The sequence below is a fragment of the Fukomys damarensis genome, unplaced genomic scaffold (genome assembly GCF_012274545.1).
Source record: "Fukomys damarensis isolate Sample0158 unplaced genomic scaffold, DMR_v1.0_HiC HiC_scaffold_21, whole genome shotgun sequence".
In the NCBI taxonomy this organism is placed as follows: Eukaryota; Metazoa; Chordata; class Mammalia; order Rodentia; family Bathyergidae; genus Fukomys; species Fukomys damarensis.
The window spans coordinates 2452775-2473542 of NW_022900933.1; the positions used below are offsets into that span (position 1 = coordinate 2452775).

Sequence of the window (20768 nt, forward strand, 5' to 3'; positions counted from 1 at the left end):
TATAGGTGTGCACCACCACACCCGGCTTTTTAAATGTTTTAATCAGCCATAAATGTGTGGGTTTATTTATGGACTCTCAATTCTATCCCACTGGCCTGGATTGTCTATACTTAGGCCAATACCATACAATTTTCACCACTGTATGTTCGTCAAAAGTTTTGAAGTCAGGAAGTATGAATACCCACAACTTTGTTATTTTTCAGGATTGTTTTGGCTATTCAGGGCCCTTGTGAGTCCACATGAATTTAAGAACTATCTATTTTTTCCATTTCCAAGAAAAAATAATGTTGACGTTTTGTTAGAGATTTTGCTGATTCTGTAGACAGCTGTAGGTCACGCTGGCATCTAAACAATATATTAAGTCTTTTAGTCCATGCACACAGGCTATCTTTTCATTTATTTGTGTCTTTTCTTTCATCAGTATTTTGTAATTTTCAGGTCAGGTAGTAGAATCTAACACTATCATGTTTTATTTCCTTGCTTCAGTATGACACATCTTAAATCAAATCTTGTAACTCACAAGAAGACAATCAGTATTTTAACCATTTTGCTGGTATCTACACATGAGAAGAAAAGACATATCACCCACTCAGTACTAAAAAAGCATTTATGACAAGCTCTGTATCAGTGCTGGTCTTCCTGGTTTCATAAGCACAAAACAGTATAACTATCAGGCAGAAATCGAAACAGCAGTGGTACAATGGGAAAAACTATGAATCAGCCTCATCCAGAAAGCTGAGAGCACACAACGAAGCACAACTGACTGCCCAGGAGAGAGGCCGGGCTGGGAGAGTTATAAGACAGGGGACCTTGAAGGTGAGATCTTGCCAGTCATAAAATAAAAATAAGTGAAGAGCACTTGGGAAAGAGGATCTGAGCAACACTATGTAACAAGGCTGTCTTCATTACTTTCTCATGCTGGAACAAAATACCCAACACTCACAAATTAAAGGAGGAAAGGTTTATCTAGCTCACAGTCTGTAGAGTCCCTAGTCGACCGGCTCCGAGGCAGAGGGGCCTGGCGGAGGAGAAACAGTCCATGGCTGGGTAAGTAGGAAGCAGTCAGCAGCAAGCCTTCCTTTCCCTTTTTATTCCATTCAGGCTACAAGCCTATTGGTTAGTGCTGTCCACACCAGTGTGAGCCTCCCATTATCCACACCCAGAACTATGTAAACCAATCGTGGGCTAACCCAGTATCACACATCCATGATCCAGCCACCTCCTAAAACCTGCACCTATGTGTGCATGAGGCTTTGGGGAGACATCGCAATAGATCCTGTGACAAAAGCCTATTGAGGAAATGCTGAATAAGGCATGTGTTTGTCTACATCCATATCTGAATGTGCAAAAGAGGGTAGGAGGTAGGGATAAGTATGGAGATAACCAGAAGGTAGAAGTGGTTGGTCAACCAGTTCATTATTTTGAACAGTTGTTGGGGGGGTCGGTCAAGGCATGTATCTATTGACACGTTCAAGAAATGATGTTATAATGAAAAAGTGAGGCTGTTGCCAGGAATTTGGCTCAGTGGTTCCACCACCTGCCTTGAAAGCACAAGGTCCTGAGTTCAATCTCTAGTACCAAAACAACAACAACAACAACAAAAACTGATGCTGGTTAAATGATTGGGAAAATAGAAGAAAATCTATAGAGTAGGTGATAGTGTTTTATTCTCTGAATAAAATTGTTAATTCTCTGGTGATGATACTGGTACTATGGTTAAAGAGAGAATATTCTTCTTAGGAAATGGGAGAACACCCATATACACACTGAAGTATTTGGAGAATAGGAGACATCATGAATGCAATTTATTTTCAAATGGTTAAAAAATAATATTGAGGCCAGAGGTGTAGCTCAATGGTAGAGCACTTATCTTGCATGTGCAAGCTCTGGGTTCAATCCCCAATACTGGAAAAAAAAATAATATTTTATAGAAATGGAGACAATTATAAAGTAAATGTGGTAAATGGTAATAGTGGAGAATTTGAGTGAAAGGTACACAGGAGTTTTTCTACCACCTTTGCTACTTTCTTAGGGATATATAATTAATTCAAAATGTGCTGGGCGTGGTGATGCACACCTGTGGTCCCAGCTACTCAAGAGGTTGAGGTCGGAGGACTTTTTGTCCAGGAGCTCTGGGCTGCAGTGTGCTATGCGATCAGGTGTCCTCATTAAATTGACAGCAATATGGTCACCTTCTGGGAGCAGGTTGCCTAAGGAGGGATGAATCAGCCCAGGTCACAAAAGAGCTTTGTTTGAAATGATTTTATATGCACATATATTTGTCTGAAAGGACACACAGCTATCAGTGACTATTTCTGAGAAGTAGCATTTGACAGAAAAATATTTAAAACATTGTTATACATTTCTGTATTGTTTGAAAAATTTATCAAGGACCTATACTAATTTTGTAATTAAAAATAGACCCATAGGGCTGGTGATTTAGCTCACTGGTTCTGCTGCCTGCCTCACAGGTGCAAGAACTTGAGTTCAAGTCCCTGTACCAAAAAATAAAATAAAATAATAAACCCACAAAAGCAGATGTGGGGTCATATGCCTATATTCCCAGCTACTGCAAAGGCTGAGGCAGGAGAATCATAAGTTTGAGAATAAGCTGGGCAATTTAGTGAAATTTTGTCTCAAATTTTAAAAATGAAATAAAAAGGGCTGGGGATATAGCTCAGTGTTAGAGTCCTTACCTAGCATGCACAAGGTCAATCCTCTATACTTAAACAACTTTAATATTAAGAAAATACAAAAGACAATAAACTGGGAATGATGACTGACTGTGTTTAATATGGAGGGGCAGTAAGAGATATTTTTAAAATAAGGAACAATATACAAGTATAAAAATCAGCGTATATATCCACATAGAGCAATTGTTGGCAGTTAATTAGAATTATTTTTATGTCTCTGAGTAGTTTTTTCAGGAACTGAGAACTCAAAAATCTTACCATGTTGTTCTCCAGCCAGGGCTCCATTGGGAGGGCAAAGAAGATCTCCTAATAGTTTAAGCAAAAAGCCCACAACTTCACCTTAACTACTGTCTACATTTTGCCAAAGCTAAAGTTGGCTTATTTAGAATGACTTCTGTGGGCTGACATAAAAAAATGACACCCTGCTGTGGTTTCCCTAGCCTACCTGCATGATCAAACTGAATTAAGCACTCATTAGAATCAGACACTTTAAGAAGGGAGAGAGGGAGAGAAAAAAGGTACAGTTTATTCTGTGAGTGGATGAAATGAGAAATATAAAAATGATACCGATAAACCAGTACCTACTTTCTTCATTTGACCCCAGAATAGAAGACCACCAAGTCATGGCTGCCCTGGAGCTAATGCGGCTTCAATCAGAATTGATGCTGATGGTTTTTGGGTTTTTTTGTTTTGTTTTGTTTGTACCAGGAATCAAACTTGGGTCCTTGTACTTGTGAGGCAGGTGGCAGAACCACTGAGCTAAATCCCCAGCCCTAATGATGCATTTTTAACCAAGGCTACAATTTATACCAGTTGTCTAGATTGAGAGTCAGTCAGAAGACTCAGGTATACTCTTGGGTTTCATCCAGTTGGAAAGGTCAAGTGCCAAGCTCAGAAGCAGCAGGGGACCAGGGCTCTGACCTTTTTGCTATTTTATACTTTTGCCTCCAACTTAGTCCCCATACATCTATATATCAACACCATCATCCCTCTGTCTCAAAGATGTGAGGGCAGAAGAGAGCTGGATCTGTTGCTGGGGCTGTTAACTCCCAAAGGCCCTCTGACTAATCTCTCTTAACTGTGATCCATTTAACAACCAAGAGGGCTGGGGATTTAGCTCAGTGGTTCCACCACCTGCCTTGCAAGTGCAAAGTCTCAAGTTTGATCCCTGGTACCACATTAAAAAAAAAAAAAAAAAAAACATTCTTTCTTCTGGCTGGGTCTCTGTCCAAACACAACATTATCTTTTGAATGGATTTTTTCCTTTTTCTTTTTCCTGTTTGGTGGTGGTGGTGCTGCTGGGGACTGAACCCAGGGCCTCACCCATGCTCAGCACATGCTTTTACCACTTACTACACTTCCATCCCCTTGATAAATGTTTTTAAGCAAAACTATGCTTATTATATTATATAAACTCTAGACATATATAAGGCCTACATTTTTCTCTTCTTTAATAAAAAGAAAAAACTTCAGAATTGGAAGTTGAACCTTAATTCAATTTTTAAAATTCCAAATCCCAAATTTTAGTGATCACAAATATATCTTTTAAGATATATACAATACAGCTTAAAAGGCATCTATTTATTTTCAAATTATGTATTTAAAACCACTATAGAGTTCAATAAAACATATTCCCTGTCTTTAAGGACCTTATCTTCTTTCTTTATTTTGGTACTGCAGATCAAACTTGGGACCTTGCGCTTGTGAGGCAGGCAGTGGAACCACTGAGCCAAATCCCCAGCCCAAGGACCTTATCTTCTAAACTAGATAGTACACTCCTGTAATCCCAGCACTCTGGAGGTGGACAACTTGGCAATTTAGTGAGACCCTGCCTCAAAATAAACATTTTTTAAAATGAGATTGAGGATGTAAGATAGTACAAGGATCCTGGGTTCAATCCCTAGTATTAAAAAAAAATCCTTATACTCTAATAAATAATCACAACTGATTTTTCCTGATTTTTAAAAAGTAGATAACATAATAAGAAATCCCCAAGCATATTATAGCATGCTATCAGTCAGGAGACAGATATACTCCTGTGCAAGTTTGCTGAATCAAACACACACACACACACACACACACACACACACACACACAGAAATCTACTGTCTATTCAGGCTGCTGTGACAAAATGCCACAGAGATGGCTTATAAACAACAAACAAGTTTGTTTCTCACAGTTCTGAGGCTGAGAAGTCCAACGTCAAGCACCAGCAAACCTTGTCCAGTGAGGGCCCCGTTTGCAGGCGACACCTTCCCACGGTAAAGGTGGGCTAGCTCTCTGGGATCTCTTTTATAAGGGCACTAATCTCAGTCTCCTCTGGAAGACCTCATTTCCTAGTGTTTCTACATTGAGGGATAAGACATTGAGACAAACATTCAGCTCATTGCATTGTACTTGCTCTCAAAGAACTATCTTCTCTCGATGACAGTAAATTGTAATTCATGCTGAGCACTGTATGGGGTAGTCATCTTGCATTTTGTTCTCCCTTGAAATACTTTTTCAACCCTACTTAGTTTGTATTAAGTATTATAAACTAGAATAAATACTGGGGAAAGAGTACCTTCTTCGAATTTTGCAAAGCAGAAGCTACAGATATGACTCAGTGGTAGAGTGCTCACCTAGCATGTGCAAGGCCTTGAGTTCAATCCTTAACACTATAAAAAATAAATAAATACAAAGGAATAGGCACAGATTCTAAATAATTACTATAGGAGGAAGTTCATTTGACTATTTTCTTGAGCAACACCTTGATTAAAAAATTATGTGTTTAAAAAATTATAACTATATCTTGCAACAAGCCAGTCATTTTATAAAAACACCGGATTTCTGTATTTCTTCCTGCCAAAATAAAATTCAATTCACATGATAATCTCAGTAAACAAAGAAAAAGCCTTTGACAAAATATAATATCCATTCATGATTTTTTAAAAACCTGAAGAAGACAGGTATAGAAAGATCTTATCTCAATCTTATAAAAGCAATTTATGCCAAACCTGCTGCCAACATCATATTAAAGGGGAAAGACTGAAAGCTTTCCTGCTAAAATCAGAAAGGGGACAAGAATGGCCACTGTCATCACTCCTGTTCAATAGAGTACTCTAAACTTCATCCAGAGCAATCAGACAAGATTAAAAATAAAAGGCTACACATAGGAAAAAAAGAAGTTAGACTACTCTTGTTCATAGACATGATCTCTACATAGAAGAGCTAAAGAATCCCTCCAAAAGTCTCCTAGAATTAATAAATTCAGCAAGGTAGCAAGATATAAAATCAATACATAAAAATTGATGGAATTCCTGTATACCAATAAGGAGCCCACAAAGAAAAAAATTAGAAAGCAATACCATTCTCAACAGCTTAAAAGATTAAATAGTTTGGACTCATTTAACCAAAAAAGTGGAAGACCTCTACAAAAGAAAATTATAGAACTATGAAAAAGGAGATCAGAGAGGACATAAGAAAACAAATAGTCTCTGTTCCTGGATAGGCACAACCAACACTGTCAAAATCTTACTAAAACTGGTATAAAGATTTAATGCACTCTCAAACAAAATATCTACAGCATTCCTCACAAAGAACTAGATATAATAATCCTATAATTTATATAGAACCAGAAGAGACCCAGAATACCAAATGCAATTCCGAGCAACAAGAACAAAAAAAAGGAGGCATCACAATTCTGGATTTCGAATTATATTACAGAGTTACAGTGATAAAAACAGCATGGTACTGATACAAAAACAGACATGCAGATCAATGGAACAGAGTAGAGGATGCAGAAACAACTTAGGCACATTCAGCTATTTGATCTTTGACAAAAGGGCCAAAGTCATACAATGGGGAAAGGCCAGCCTCTTTAGCAAGTGGTACTGGGAAAACTGGCTATCCACACGCAAAAGATTGAATCAAGACCCATGTTTCTTACCATGTACTAAAATAAAATCAAAATGGATCAAAGACTAAGTGTTAAAACAGAAGTGACCAGGGATTTAGCTCAGTAGTTCTGCTGCCTGCCTCACAAGCAGAAGGTCCTGAGTTTGATCCCCAGTACCAAAAAAGAAAAGAAAGAAAGAAAGAAAAAGAAAAAAGGCTGGGGGTTTAGCTGAGTGGTTCCACTGCCTGCCTCGCAAGTGCAAGGTCTGAGTTGGACCCCCAGTTCCAAAAACAAAAAAACAGAAGCATTTAATCTGTTGGAAGATAAAATAGATAAAACTCTTGAGGTCATAGTCATAGACAAGAACTTCCTGAAAAGAACCCCAATTGCCCAGAAATAATGCTAAGAATCAACAAATAGGATCATATTAAAAAGTTCAGGGTAAGGGGAAAAAATGAGAATCAAGACTTGTCATGTTCATTCCCAACAATGAATGTAACTGTACTGTATCCCTAAAATGTACCAATAAACTCAATTAGAGCTGAAAAAAAAAGAAAATAACCAAAACAACAACAAAAATGAAACTTCTGCACATCATATATATATATAAAAAAAAAAAGTTCCTAAACAGCGAAAGAAACAACCACCAAAGTGAAGAGACAACTTACGAAATAGAAAAATAGTTTTGGAACTGCACCTCAGACAGAGGACTAGTACCTAGAATATATAAAGAACTAAAAAAAAAAATTAAGACCCTTCCAAAATAATAGACCCAATCAAAAGTTAGCAACCACAATGAATAGCCACTCTTCAGAAAAATGGCCAATAAACACTTGAACAAATATTCAGTACCTCTGGCCATTAGAGAAATGTAAATTAAAACAACAATGAGGTTCCATCTTACTCCAGAAAGAATGGTTAGCATCAAGAAATCAAATAATAACAAATGCTGGAGATGCTGCAGTGGGGAGAAACCCTTCTATATTTTTGGAGGGAATTTTCCACTGTGGAAATCAGTATGGAGATTCCTCAAAAAACTAAAACTAGAGCCAGGGATTTAGCTCACTGGTTCCACCACCTGCCTCGCAAGCGCAAGGGCCCGAGTTTGATCCCTGGTACAAAAACAAACACTAGAAATTCCCTCTGATCCAGCTATTCCCCTTCTAGGAATATTCCCACAGAATCAAAGACATTGTATTAAAGGAACACATGCAGACCACGTTTGTAGTGTTACAGGCAGGCAAGTTGACACTATAGAGATGCACCGCACTCTGAGCCAGACTTGAGTCCATGTTTATTAAAGCTGGCATCCAAGAGGGGCTAGTTAGTGCCCAGAAATAACTCTCGGAGCTGAGAGGCAGTTTGATTTCTGCTTTTATACCATGCTTTCAGTTGCGGAGGGCTTTAGGGAAGCGCAAGCGGAACTTTCCAGAAGCAGAACCACGCCAGGTTAGACGGGGCAAGAGGAAGTTTCACACACTAGGTGAGCTTCAAAACATCCTGCAACTGCAGCGAGTTCTCTGCCAAACAGGATGTGGGCATTGGGAGCTCTGTCCAAGCACGAGCACACCACGGTGATGAGGCTCAAGGTGGAGTCGGGGTGGTTGGCACCATGGCGGCACAATTCTTAACAGCTAAATCTCAGAAGCAGCCTCTATGTCCATCAATAGATAAATGGATAAAGAAAAGATTATATTTTTACACAATGGAGTGTATACACACGCTGCCGTAAAGAAGGATAAATCTGAGTCATCTGTAGGAAAATAGATGGACCACAAGACCATAACGTTAAATGAAATAAATCAGACACATAAGCTTAAATATAGAATGGATTCTCCTGTATAGGAAACGCAAAGTGTAAATAATTTAAAGAGTAAAATAAAATGTAGATAATAGAAAATAGGGAGATTGAGCCTTTACAAATGGGAAGGGGACCAAGAGATAGAGGGAGGAGGAAGGGGAGGAAAAGGAGAAGTAAAAAGAATTAAGATGTGTTGTGTACATGAATCAACTCCCACGATGAATACAATCACTATGTGCTATAAACATGTGCTGATCCAAAACCAAGCATAAGACCCAGGTGAATCAAAATTTTATACATAAACATATAAGAATATAAAAGTTCCAGGAAAAATGGACAAATGTATGTGTACCCTTACATTATAAAAGTATTCTCTAGCCAGGTGTGGGGGCACATGTGTGCAATGCCAGCACTCAGGAGGCTGAGCCAGTAGGATCACCTCAAGTTTAAGGCCCACCTGGGCAACATAATGAGTTCAAGGATAGACTGAACTACATAGAACCCATCCGAAAAACCAAAAAAAAATTTTTTTCTAAATATGATGGTTATTCCAGAAACATAAATTAGTTCACACAAAACTAAAATTCTAGGATAAAAATTAGCTTAAACAGGGCCAGGGATTTAGCTCAGTGGCACTGTGCCTGCCTCTCAAGTGCAAGGTCCTCAGTTCGTTCCCCAATACCAAAAAAAAAAAAAAAAAAAAAAAAATTATCTTAAACAGAGAGAAAGAACCAGGAAAAATTCTTGCAACAAACACTGACATCAAAAAGACAGGCCAGGCATGGTGGCCCACACCTGTGACCTGAGCACAAAGAGGCTGAGGCAGGAGAATAACAGAGTTCGAGGCCAATCTGGGATATACAATGAGTTCAAAGTCAGCCTGAACTACATAGCAAGACCTTGTTTCAAAAAACCAAAAAACAGAGGTTAATTTATTATCTGACCATGGAGTTCCTTTAAGTCAAATAAAAGAGTGATAAAATCATAGTGAGGGACCAAGGGATAGAGAAGCTATCTCCATTGGTGTCCTCCATTCTTTGATAAGGACAACCTTCTTCAATTCTATGTAGAGTACTGGGCAACCCTAACTTCAAAGGAACATCCTTAGCTTGATACTTTTTTATGTCAAGCTGTTCCTATATAGAAAGTACAGTCCAAGTGTGGTGCACACTCCTTTAACACCTGCTCTCAGGAGGCTGAGGCAGCAGGATTGCCATGAGTTCAAGGCCAGCCTGGGCCACATAGTGAGTTCAAGTCAGGCCTGAACTGCAAAGCAAGACCCTGTCTCACACACACACACACACACACACACACACACACACCTGACACTATCATTGATAAAAGGCAATTAACACAACAGAATAATGAGCAAAGAAAATAGGTAATTTTAAATAACCACATGCAAAGGTATTTGATTCTAATCACAGTTATAGAAAGTTATATTAACATCACAATGTGATATCATTTTCCACTTATCAAATGAATAAAGATTGAAAAGACTAATGATGCTTGTGTTTGGAAAAGTCAGAAAAATGGATACTTACGTATCATTGGTAGAAAGGAGTATAAACCCATAAAACATTTGGGCTACTCCAAATTTACGTAGAGAGTTTGATCTAACAATCCCCCTTCTAGAAGTTTACCCCATAGATGTATACTTGCCCAAGTATGCACAGATGACACAAAAGGATACTCATTGTAGTTTTTTATAATTGACATGAACTGAAAATAATCTAAGTCACTAAAAGGGATCTGCTTTAAAAAATAATACAGCCATTAAAAACTCATTAGAACTGGGATTACCACAAAGGGAGGGGTGGGGTATAGTTCAGCAGAAAGCAAAGGTTTTTCATTCAATCCCAGCACAAAGAAAAAAAAAACGGGGGAGAGGTGAGCATTAATGTACAGACAATTAAATTTCTAAGATATGTTAAATAATCAATTGTTTCAGAACCAGCTCTCACAGTTGTGTAAAATAGTGTAATACATGTGTACGCACATAGGTGCAGGGAAAACATCCAAACAGTGCTGATGAACTATTAAAGGGGTGACTATATTAGAAAACGAGCACATTTATCTGCTGCATCTCTGTAGAGCATGAACGTTTTCCCGAGGAAAGACCGTTAATCTTATGTGTTTTTATCTTACACCTCTAAAATTCTCAAAAATTGTCAAGAACTACAAAGCATGTGTGAGCTTTTCCAGAAAAACTGAATCACACTTAAGGGGGGAAAATCAGTTGTTTATGCACTAAAAGCAAAACACCTGCCAACTTTATTCAGTTTGACCTTTTTTTACGTCCTGTTTACCAAACTAGAAATAAACACTGAATCATAATTAAGTGATTAAAATTAGGAAGAATATTACCCTGTGGTGACATGCTCAGTGATGTACTTGCACAGCGTATATATTGATAGGTAAGCTAATTGCAGTGGGAATTGCACAGCATGAATTACCGGGATACTGGTTCCCATAACTCACTGCTTGCCGGTACCTTCATATGCAAGAGGGAGTAATAATCTAAAAATCAAAGAATTTACCTAGGGGCAGTCTGAAACTAGATGCTAATTGTTTTTATAAACTAGCTGACAACAGCCTGCTAAGGTCGGAGCAAAGAAAAGATGAAAGAGACTTGCTCCTTTAGAGCTTACTGGGATAAACTTCAATGCAAGGATCTTCTCTGCAGGCCTGACCATGCAAATGGTAATTTAGGGCCACACTTCTGGACCGCTCTTTGAAGATAACTTAGCTGGACGTCTGGAGCTATAATAACCGAAGGGGAATCACAGGCCCTGCTGCGTCCATTCATTCTTCTACCCCACGTGCACACATTATTCCATGCATCGTTGATTCTTTTTTTAAAAAATGTTTTGAACACTTGGTATGTTCGGTTCTGGGAACAAAGTTAAAACGCCATCCCGAGACCCAAAGGTTTTGCAGTCCCAGGGGAAATAACCGGAGAAAAAAGGAAAGCTACTACGTGGTAAAAGATTTGTACAGAGGAGTAGAACCGAAGGAGAGGCATCCAGTGCGGGCTGGAGGGGCAGTGAAAACTCCAGCAAACGGAGCCCCTGAACTGCGTGGAAGGGTGCAGGCACTCACACGGGGAGAGGGAACAGGGTGCTGGGCGACAGCAGCAAACTGAAACTCAACACACTGAGAGAGCCACCCACAGTTCAGGGTGGAGTCAGCAGCATTCCAGAGGAAAGATGCATACGGTCAGGTCATACCAAGGAACCTGAAACTCATCCTGATGATTACAGGCTTTAAGCAGACACATGGCAAAATCAGGGCTGGATCTCAGAAATGTGTCTTGGGCAGCAGCAACATGAAGAGGTGAAATAGGTGACAAACGGGACGGGGAAGACCTAGGACAGGAAAATCAATGAGGCAGCGGGAGCAGTAACTCAGGAGGTGATAATGGAAGCTTCTGCGTTGTAGAGAACCCACCAACTCACAGGTGAGGACAGCAGGGCTCCACAGGAAGGACAATGAAGCAGCGCGAGGCAGCGAGTGGAAGCCTCTGCAAGTGGTGGCTGGAGCCTCGGGACACAAAGCTGGGAGGAGGGCTGGTGCTTGGTGCACAGCTGGGCCCCGAGGTCAAGGCCGTGGTGGGTACTTCCCGGAGGAGAGCTCTTCCTGCCCACCAAGAATCCAGGCGTTTCTTTTACTCCCTCCTAGGGAGCTCCCACAAAGCCCTGAAGAGATCCATTTGGAAAAAAACTGGAACAGTCAGTGACCAGGCTAAGGGTGTTTGTGGCCATGGTCGATCTGGACGTCTAAGGGCCTCGAGGAAATCAAACTGCCATCCATAATGCCATCTGCCTGACCCAGCTACTTTAACGTCTGTGCAACAGGACAGCTGAGGAAACAAGACAACAAACACTTCATTTTTGCCAGGTGATACTCTCTTTGCAAGGTAAACGGGTGGTGGAACTCATTCAAGGTGCCTGTTACTCTTGTCCGTAATGCAGCTGACATCACTTCTCTGCTCCTGTGCCTCAGAAACTGCTACTGATGACTAATATCAATAGCTGCTGAGTCCTGCCAAGAACTGCTCTGCTACTTCAACAACTTTGCTGAATCTATCTTCAGTGCCAGCACCAAGTCCTGCAGCTATCTAAGCTGTGAGTGCTAGAAAAAGACAATATTCATGAAGTGTCCGTGTCAGGGACTTAGTGATCATAAAGACCCTAGAGGTAATGCCAAGAGCCTGTAAATCCTTCTGTGGCTGCCATACTGTGTAAATAATAAGCAAAAGAACAGTGATGCAGACGTGAACTAATACAGGACTAAGGAGGATGACGATGAGGTGAACAGGTTCCTATGTGGAAATCCTTTGGGTCTGCGGATTTAGCTCAGTGGTGCTGCCACCTGCCTCACAAGTGCGAAGTCCTGAGTTCAATCCCTGGTACAAAAAAAAAAAAAAATCTTAACCCAAAGGCGATGCCATTAGAAAGTGGGGGCTTTCCGGGAACTGATCAGTCATGAGGATTAGCCCTCCATGTGGGATTAGTGCTTTTTACGAAAGAAGCCAGAAAGCTTATGTGCCTCCCCCACCACGTGAGGATGAAGCAGGAAATCACCACTCTGTGATCTACAGGTAGGGCCTTCCCTAGACACTAAAGCTGCTGGCACCTTGACTCCCGACTTCTCAAGCTCCCACACTGTGAGAAATAAGTTTCTATTATTTATAAAGTGCCCAGGTTATGGAATTTTGTGATAGCAGCCTGAACAGAGTAAGTGCTAACACACCTGAGATATACAAGGAAAAATCAATGACATGGCTGATGGAGTATGGAAAGTAGAAGGGACAGTGGACTTGAGAACCATTTCTGGTTCTGAACCCCTAAAAAGAGGTGATAAAAACAGGGGATATGGGGGGATTTTCAAAGGATTATGGATAGTTATGTTCTGGACATGTTCAGTTTAAGGTGGCTGTAAGATGTCCACAGACATGCATGTCCAAGGGTTGGGGATTTAGCTCAGTGACACCGTGTCTGCCTCACAAGTACAAGGTCCTGAGTTGGATCCTCAGTACAAGGAAAAAAAAAAGACATCTATGTCCAACAGCATGCATTTGGATAATACAGGTTTCAAACTCAGGTGACACATCCGAGCTGAAGTTTCAGATCTCCAGAGTGGATGAGTGGAAAGGAACGTAAGATGGTAAATGAACCCAAGGAAGATGAGACAACTCAGGGAGAGTGTGTAGAGGTGAGAAGTGAATCAAAGAAAAATGATAAGAGAATACGATATTAAATGAGAACAGTAGCACTGACATCAAAGAAATAACCATAAAATATGTGATAAAACAAAAATCTGTGGTACTGCAGAAGCTAAGGGAAGAGAATGTGTTAAGGAAAGAGTGGGCAGCAGTTTGAAAACTTACAGAGAAACCACACAGGATAGAAGCAGAGATGTGTCCGTTAGGTTTAGCAAACAAAAACGAAGATAATGTGTTCATCACAAGCAATCTTGGTCAGGTGGCTAAATCTGGACCACATTAGGGAAGTCAGGAAGACAAGGTGTGGATACAGAAAACTCAAGATGAGTTGAGTAGGAAAGGAGCACAGTGTTATCTACAGGGGAAGTAGTGCGAGGGAAAGACTGTCTTTTATAACAAAGAGAGAGCTGGGGATTTACCTCAGTGGCACTGCACCTGCCTTGCAAGTGCAAGATCCCGGGTTCAAACCTTGGTACTGAGAAAAAAATAATTTTTTTTTTTGGTACGAGGGATTGAACCTGGGACCTTGCGCTTGTGAGGCAGGCAGCAGAACCGTTGAGCTAGATCCCTGCCCCGCTTCAAAAAAATTATTTTTAAAGGTGCTGGTAAGAAAGAGGAGGCAGGTGCAACTGAAGAAGTGTGGCCACTGCAGTGTGGATGACAAGACACAGAGCCCATGCGATGGACTGCCTGTGAGCTGAAGGGAGTCCTACCAGGGATGCGGAGAAGCCCCACAGACTTTTTTTTGTACCAGGAATCGAACTCAGGACCTTGCACTTGCAAGGCAGGCATGTGCCACTGAGCTAAATCGCTGGCCCCCCACAGACCTTTCTAAAGGACATCTACCAAGCATGACCAATTTTTGACTCAGAGCTTCTTGGGCCTAGAGTTCCAAGCCAGATGGAGAGTAAGGCATTTGGAACATGGGAAGGTGTGACTGGCAAACTTCCCCGGAACCATGCCAACTTACCAGAGTTGATAACTGTCACCTGTCACATGTTCAACAGTAGCAAAACAAAGGCGAAAAACACATCTTTAGAGCTGCACTGACATTAAAAAAAACTTTTTCAAAGTATAATTCAGATGCCATAAAAATTCACTGGTTCTAAGTATGAGACAATGATTTTTAGTGAATTTGCTGAGTTGTGAAACCATTGCTATAATCTGGTTTTGGAACATTTCTCTTATCTCAGTAAAATCCCTAAAGCCCAGTTTGAGCTAACAAGTTCCTGCCAGCTTGAGCCACCCATCAGCAGCATGGAACAGTCCCATGCAGCCCTGGCGAGGGATATTAGAGGCTCAATCAAAATGAACCATCCAAGAAGGGGCATCCATGCAGGTATGACCCCACCCTGAACGTGCTATCCCTCGCTCTCACTCCTGACTCCAGGAAACTGCTATCTGCTTTTTGTCCCTAAGGTCACCATTAGTGGATATTTCATGTGAACTGAATCATACAACAGGATCTTTTGGGCCTGGTATCTTTCATGCACCGTAATGATCATGTTGTAGCAAACTCCAGAAATCAATCTCTTTCTGTTGCTGAATATGTTCCAGTCTTTGGCTGTATCACACGTGATTTCTCCACCCACAAGGTGATGACATGTGGCCCTCTGCTTCTGTATCCACCCCTGTCCCTGCACTACAGAGCACAGGCGGACAGTTTCTCCTTCCTGCTGGTAACTTTTTTATTTAGTGTTGGATATTGTTTTCCCAAAGGTCATGTGGGACTATGGTTTGCCAACTTTTAATGACTTGTGAGAATGAAGACTTTATGATTAGATTTACTCATTAGAATTGTGCCTCTGAAATATTTCCAAGACAAAGTTGACTTCAGCAGATTCCTACACTCCACAGAAAGTACACTTCACACACCCCTGTTATGGTTTCCATGGGTCCCACAAAATTCATGTGTTAGAAACTTAATCCTAAATTCAACAGTGTTAGGAGGTGGGGCCTAATACTAATTTACTGGGTCATTCATGTGAAATCTGCCCTCAGGGATGGATTATATCATTATCTCAGGAGTGATTTAATTACTGAGAAAGTGAATTTGTTATAAAAGTGAATTTGGGAGGCTGGGGATTTAGCTCAGTGGTTCCTCCACCTGCCTCACAAGTGCAAGGTTCCAAGTTCAATCCCCAGAGTGTAGTTGTGCATACCTATAATCCCAGCACTCTGGGATGCTGAGGCAGAAGGATAACATGATCTAGCCCAGCCTGAAAAGGTTAGCAAGACCCTATCTCAAAAAATTTTAAAAGGGATGGAGACATAGTTTAGTGAAAAGGCCTTGAGTTCAATCCCCAGTATTAATCAATTAATCAATCAATCAATCAATCAGAATTTGGTCCTCTCTTGGGCTCTCTGCCTCTACCTCTCTCTCTTATTCTCTCCTCCCTCCCACCCTCAAACATAGGATGATACAATACATAGGTTCATATAGATGCCAGTACCGGCTTTTAGACATCCCAGCCTCCAGAAACATGAACAAAATAAACTTGTTGTTTATAAATTACCATCCTACAGTATGTTTTATAGCAGCAGAAAATGAACTAAGATACTTGCCATTGTTGCTGTCAATATATATATATGTATATATGTAGTACCACCGAGCAACACCCATGACAATGCTTTGCTGCAACAAAACCGCTCCAGAAACGATGAGAATCATGTTCATGCAGGGGGATCCGAGTGGGAAAGTCACATCCCAATTTCTCAGACTGCTGCCCTGATTTAACACTGACCCATAAGCACCAATGTCTATGGACAACATGCAGCCCTCTTAGAGCACAGTGTACCTTGAGCAGTTACAAATTCAACCCAAATAGTAAGCTTGAAGGTAGGAATTATCATAAAATAAACACATACCACAAGAAGTGATTCAACCTTGTTAGCTGCATATTTTTAGTTTTTAAAAACTTTTTGCCTTTATATACACAAAAGTAGACAATACCAGTACAATAAACTCCCAAATAACCATCACCAAGGCCAACAACCATCAACCTACAGCCAATCTGCTCCAGACACAAACCCATTCATTAATCTTCCTCCCTAGGTGATTTTGAAGTAAATCTCAGGCACCACATCACTTCATCCATAAATATTTTATCTCGCAACTCCAAAAGAGAATACCTTCTAATATTAAAACCACAATAAGCCAGGCGTGGTGGCGCACTCCTGTAATCCCAGCACTCAGGAGGCTGAGGCAGGAGGATCGCTGTGAGTTCGAGACCAAGCCTGGGCTACATAGTGAGCTCCAGGTCAGTCTCAACTGCATAGTGAGACCCTGTCTCAAAAAACCCACAATGGCACAATCCCATCTAAAATATTTTAACTCTCATTGCTACGAATGCCAGTCGATGTTCCTATTATCTCCATTTATTATTTCAAGAAATAAACTCTGTAGTAAAACAACCCCTGTATGAGAAGGACTTGGAGAAGTGGGGTCAATGTGAATCCTGAGAGAATACACATAGTAAGCTTGCCCCAGCCCCAGGGATCTTTCTCGACTAGGACTGAAAGGACTCAGGGAATGCAGAAGTAAGCTCAGGAAACATACACCATATGGACATTAAAGTATTACTCTCCTCTTCCTGGCTATGAAATGACTAATTAACTATTTGCAGCTGAAATGTGTGGGATCTTTTTCAGAAAATGGAATTATCTTTCCCTCGCTGAGCATACTGATTCGAAACATAACCTAGACTGTCTGGGAATAGTTTCTCTACAGCAGAACAAATCACACCCTTCGATGCACAGTTTAATTTTAGATATATCTTGTCACATTTATGTAAATGGTTTGGCTCCAAATTTTTTCCCTTTAGGCATGCCTGATGGTCACACTTGTAATGTGGCTGTCATTTTTCTCAAAAGGTTGCATGAGGTAATAGGATGAACAATTTCCAATTTTGCTACCTACTAGCAGTTAAACCTCAAACACTGTTGTTTAACCTATATGAGCAAGAGTTTTTAATCTTCTGTTAACCAAGGAGGATTTGTGAAGACTAGATGAGATACAGGACTCAGCACTCTGACTACATAGATTGGACAATGAAGATATCATTAGGATGGACGACAAAAGAGGAATTCTCTGCAAGAAACAGGCGCACTTCATGGAAAGTTCCCTAACGATATGGTTAGTGGCCTGAGGGGGCCATAATGTTACTATGCACGGAACAGTGTTCTCTCCATCACTGTCTCAAAGGCGAACAAGAGCACAGAGTAACAGAACTGAAAGTAACAGACACTCTTGAAACATTCTATCTTGAATCTTTTTGAAAACGATAACAAGCTTGTGTTTATTTATCATTCGTTTGAGACAATGTAGGTCAGCCTCCCCAGAGCAGGGATTACAGGTGTACACCACCATACCCAGCCAAGGACATATCTATTTAGTCTATCCTTTCAGAATAAAATATCAGATAAAATATCAAACTTTCTGGTTGCGCTAACAGAAGAAAATGATAGATGATACCAAATGAGCTTTATGCTCTTACCTTAGCAGCAATACAAAGAAATCCAAACCCTAAGAGCCAATCCCAAACCTTGGAAAAATCTTCCACTTTTGTCCACCCATTCACAGAAACAAAACGAAAATCATCCATAGTAGGATATTAGTGAATTGAAATGCTAGTTCAGCAAACACTTTATGTTCAGTGAATAGTTTACTAAAATCTTTATTAAATATTTAAGCCAATTTTCTCTGCCTTCCAGAGAATAAATATGTTGTGAGTAACTGATTCTGTGATTGATGGTTCAAGATCTTACCAGACTTCATAGGTGGCAATAAGTTTTCATTTCGTAGTCCCACAGAACGAAGAATAACGGGGTGGGAGGGGCGGGGAATGAAGCACTCATCCGCCACAGAACAGAAGGCTTCAGCCACCCCCTGGACTCCAGCAGAGCTCACCTCCCTGGAGCACTGGACAAGAGCAGATTAGAAAGGCCATGGAAGCTTTGTTGCCACATCCTAAGTCCAGGAAGAACAAAAATGGGTTACTTTTGAATGAGAATGAAAATTTGTTTTTAATAGTGATATTATGGAAAAGTTCAGCAATAGAACTGAAAGTCAGATTGTCCTTGTCTTATAATATTCTATTAGATTTGTCAGAAATCCATTTATTTACCAAGGATGAACACCAGTCAACTGAACAGACAGAATGCCTCTATAAAAAGCTTTTGAACAAGCATGGAATTAAGACAATCTCTCGGGTTATTCCTTTCCAAACTTTAATAACAGAATATAAAGCCTATGAAGCCAAGCTCTGCCTCCTGAATAGTTTTGATGTCTTCTTACTGCTGAAAGAATTAGGTGGCTTTCTACCAAAGAAAGAAAGTTCCAATACCCATAAACCTTCAGGCCAAGAATGTATCAAAAGAGATCAACAGCTGTCTCGCTTGGACTGTCTTAAACATCTCCAAAAGTGGTTCTTGCAGTTCTGTATGTATCGGTCACACTGGAATGCAGGCCCAACACATCTCTGAAGAGCTGTGGTGAGAGTCTTTCAGAAAAATTGCCAGAGAAGTGGAAAAGTGTGAAACTCCTGCGCATGAAAACTATGAAGTCAGGGTCCCTTCCCATCTTTTCATTGTTTATTAGAATGAAACCAACAAAATCTCCATCAGTGAACTGAGGTAAAAAGAAGCAAAGAGAAAAAAAAGAGAGGAAAAATATTGTGACAAGCCCTAAGCTGAAGAGGGAAAAACAAAAGTTAAAGGGAAAAGCTAAGAAGGCTGCACCAGTCCTAACTAAAGGTGGTGTGACACCTAAAACCAGAGGTGCTTCTGTGAAGAGCCGTGGGTTCCAGAAGAAAAAGACTGGTAAAAACCCAAGTTAAAGTGAAAAATGAATCTGATGATGAAATTCTACAACTGGTACAAGCAAGACTCCAGTAAAAGAAAATGTTGAGGTGCAAAAACATGTCACAGGGAGGATGTCTCCAAAAGAGTCCTGGTCCCAACACACATAAGGGCAAGAAGAGAAAGGTCCTACCAGCTCCTGAGACCCCAGGTGCAGGTCCAGGGAAGAAGCCAAAAATGGGACAGGAGAATCAAAGAAAACACTCACCAGACTCCAAAAAAGCCAGAGGCCAAGCTCCTTGCTACTGCTAATAAATCTACAAGGAAAGCTCCCTACACCCCTAAACAATCACAAAAAAAAAAAAAAACCCAAGGTGCCCCAGCCGACCTAAAATCAGTGAATAAACCAGAAGGAAACAGCAGTTAGCTGAGGGCTGTTGGCAAATCCTTGGATCCTGGGTTGGAGGTGTAGCTCGTAGTAGAGAGCTTGCCCAGCACACACAAGGCTCTGGGCTCAGTCCTCTGCACCACTAAAAATAAATGAGTAAAATAATAACACGGGTCCTGATCCACCATTGCAACCCTTCTTCAAAAATGAGGCCGTACAAGCACAAGGTCCTGAGTTCGATCCCCAGTACCAAAACAAAAATGAGGCCTGGATATAAATATTTTTAGAACCTCCACAGGTAACTCCTGCAAGTATCTGGTTATAAGAAACACTGGTTAAAGTGTTTTTAAATTGCCTCTTGTTTGTTAATGTCAGGCAAAATGAATGCCTTTTTTATGCTTCTTTATATTTGTGATTTTTTTTTGTATTATTAAGTGTAACATTTGAAAAAAGTCCTCGTCTCTGATGAATTACTTCTCTCTTCTAAAAGGACACAGCATCATAATTCCAGCTGCTTGAGGCTCCAGTTCATTATTGGAAGTTTTATTAGAGTGTGTCAAAAGCATTTAGGAAATGTGTTGTGAAAGATTCTTTGAGAGGTCAGCTTCGAAAGCACTACTATGGTCAATCACATAGATGGACAGCTACACACCCAGACTCTAAAGCAGTTTCATACTATCCCTTGCCAGCTGGCTTCAAGGTGAACTGGGGAACTCAACTGGCCACCTTCCATGCCATTGTCATCCACACACAAAAAAAACTAGTAAGTAGCTGCTCCATACTCAGTCCTCTGTTAGGTCCGTTCTCAGTCTGAAGATGTAGTAGTTCAGCGATTACACTAACAGGTGTTAGTCATTTGTCAAGGCTTTATCGAGAACCCACCAGGTGCCAGGTGCTCTATTAGGGATACAATAGTAAAATGACAAAGATCCCTGCCCCGTCGGTGCTGGTATTTTAATGGGACTCATTTACACAAGATGCTA

General features: G+C 40.6%; 1 pseudogene; it reads left to right on the forward strand.

Moving 5' to 3' along the window:
• Positions 1-11862: 11862 nt before the first annotated feature.
• Positions 11863-19789, forward strand: LOC109118590 (annotated as a pseudogene).
• The last annotated feature ends 979 nt before the right edge of the window (positions 19790-20768 follow it).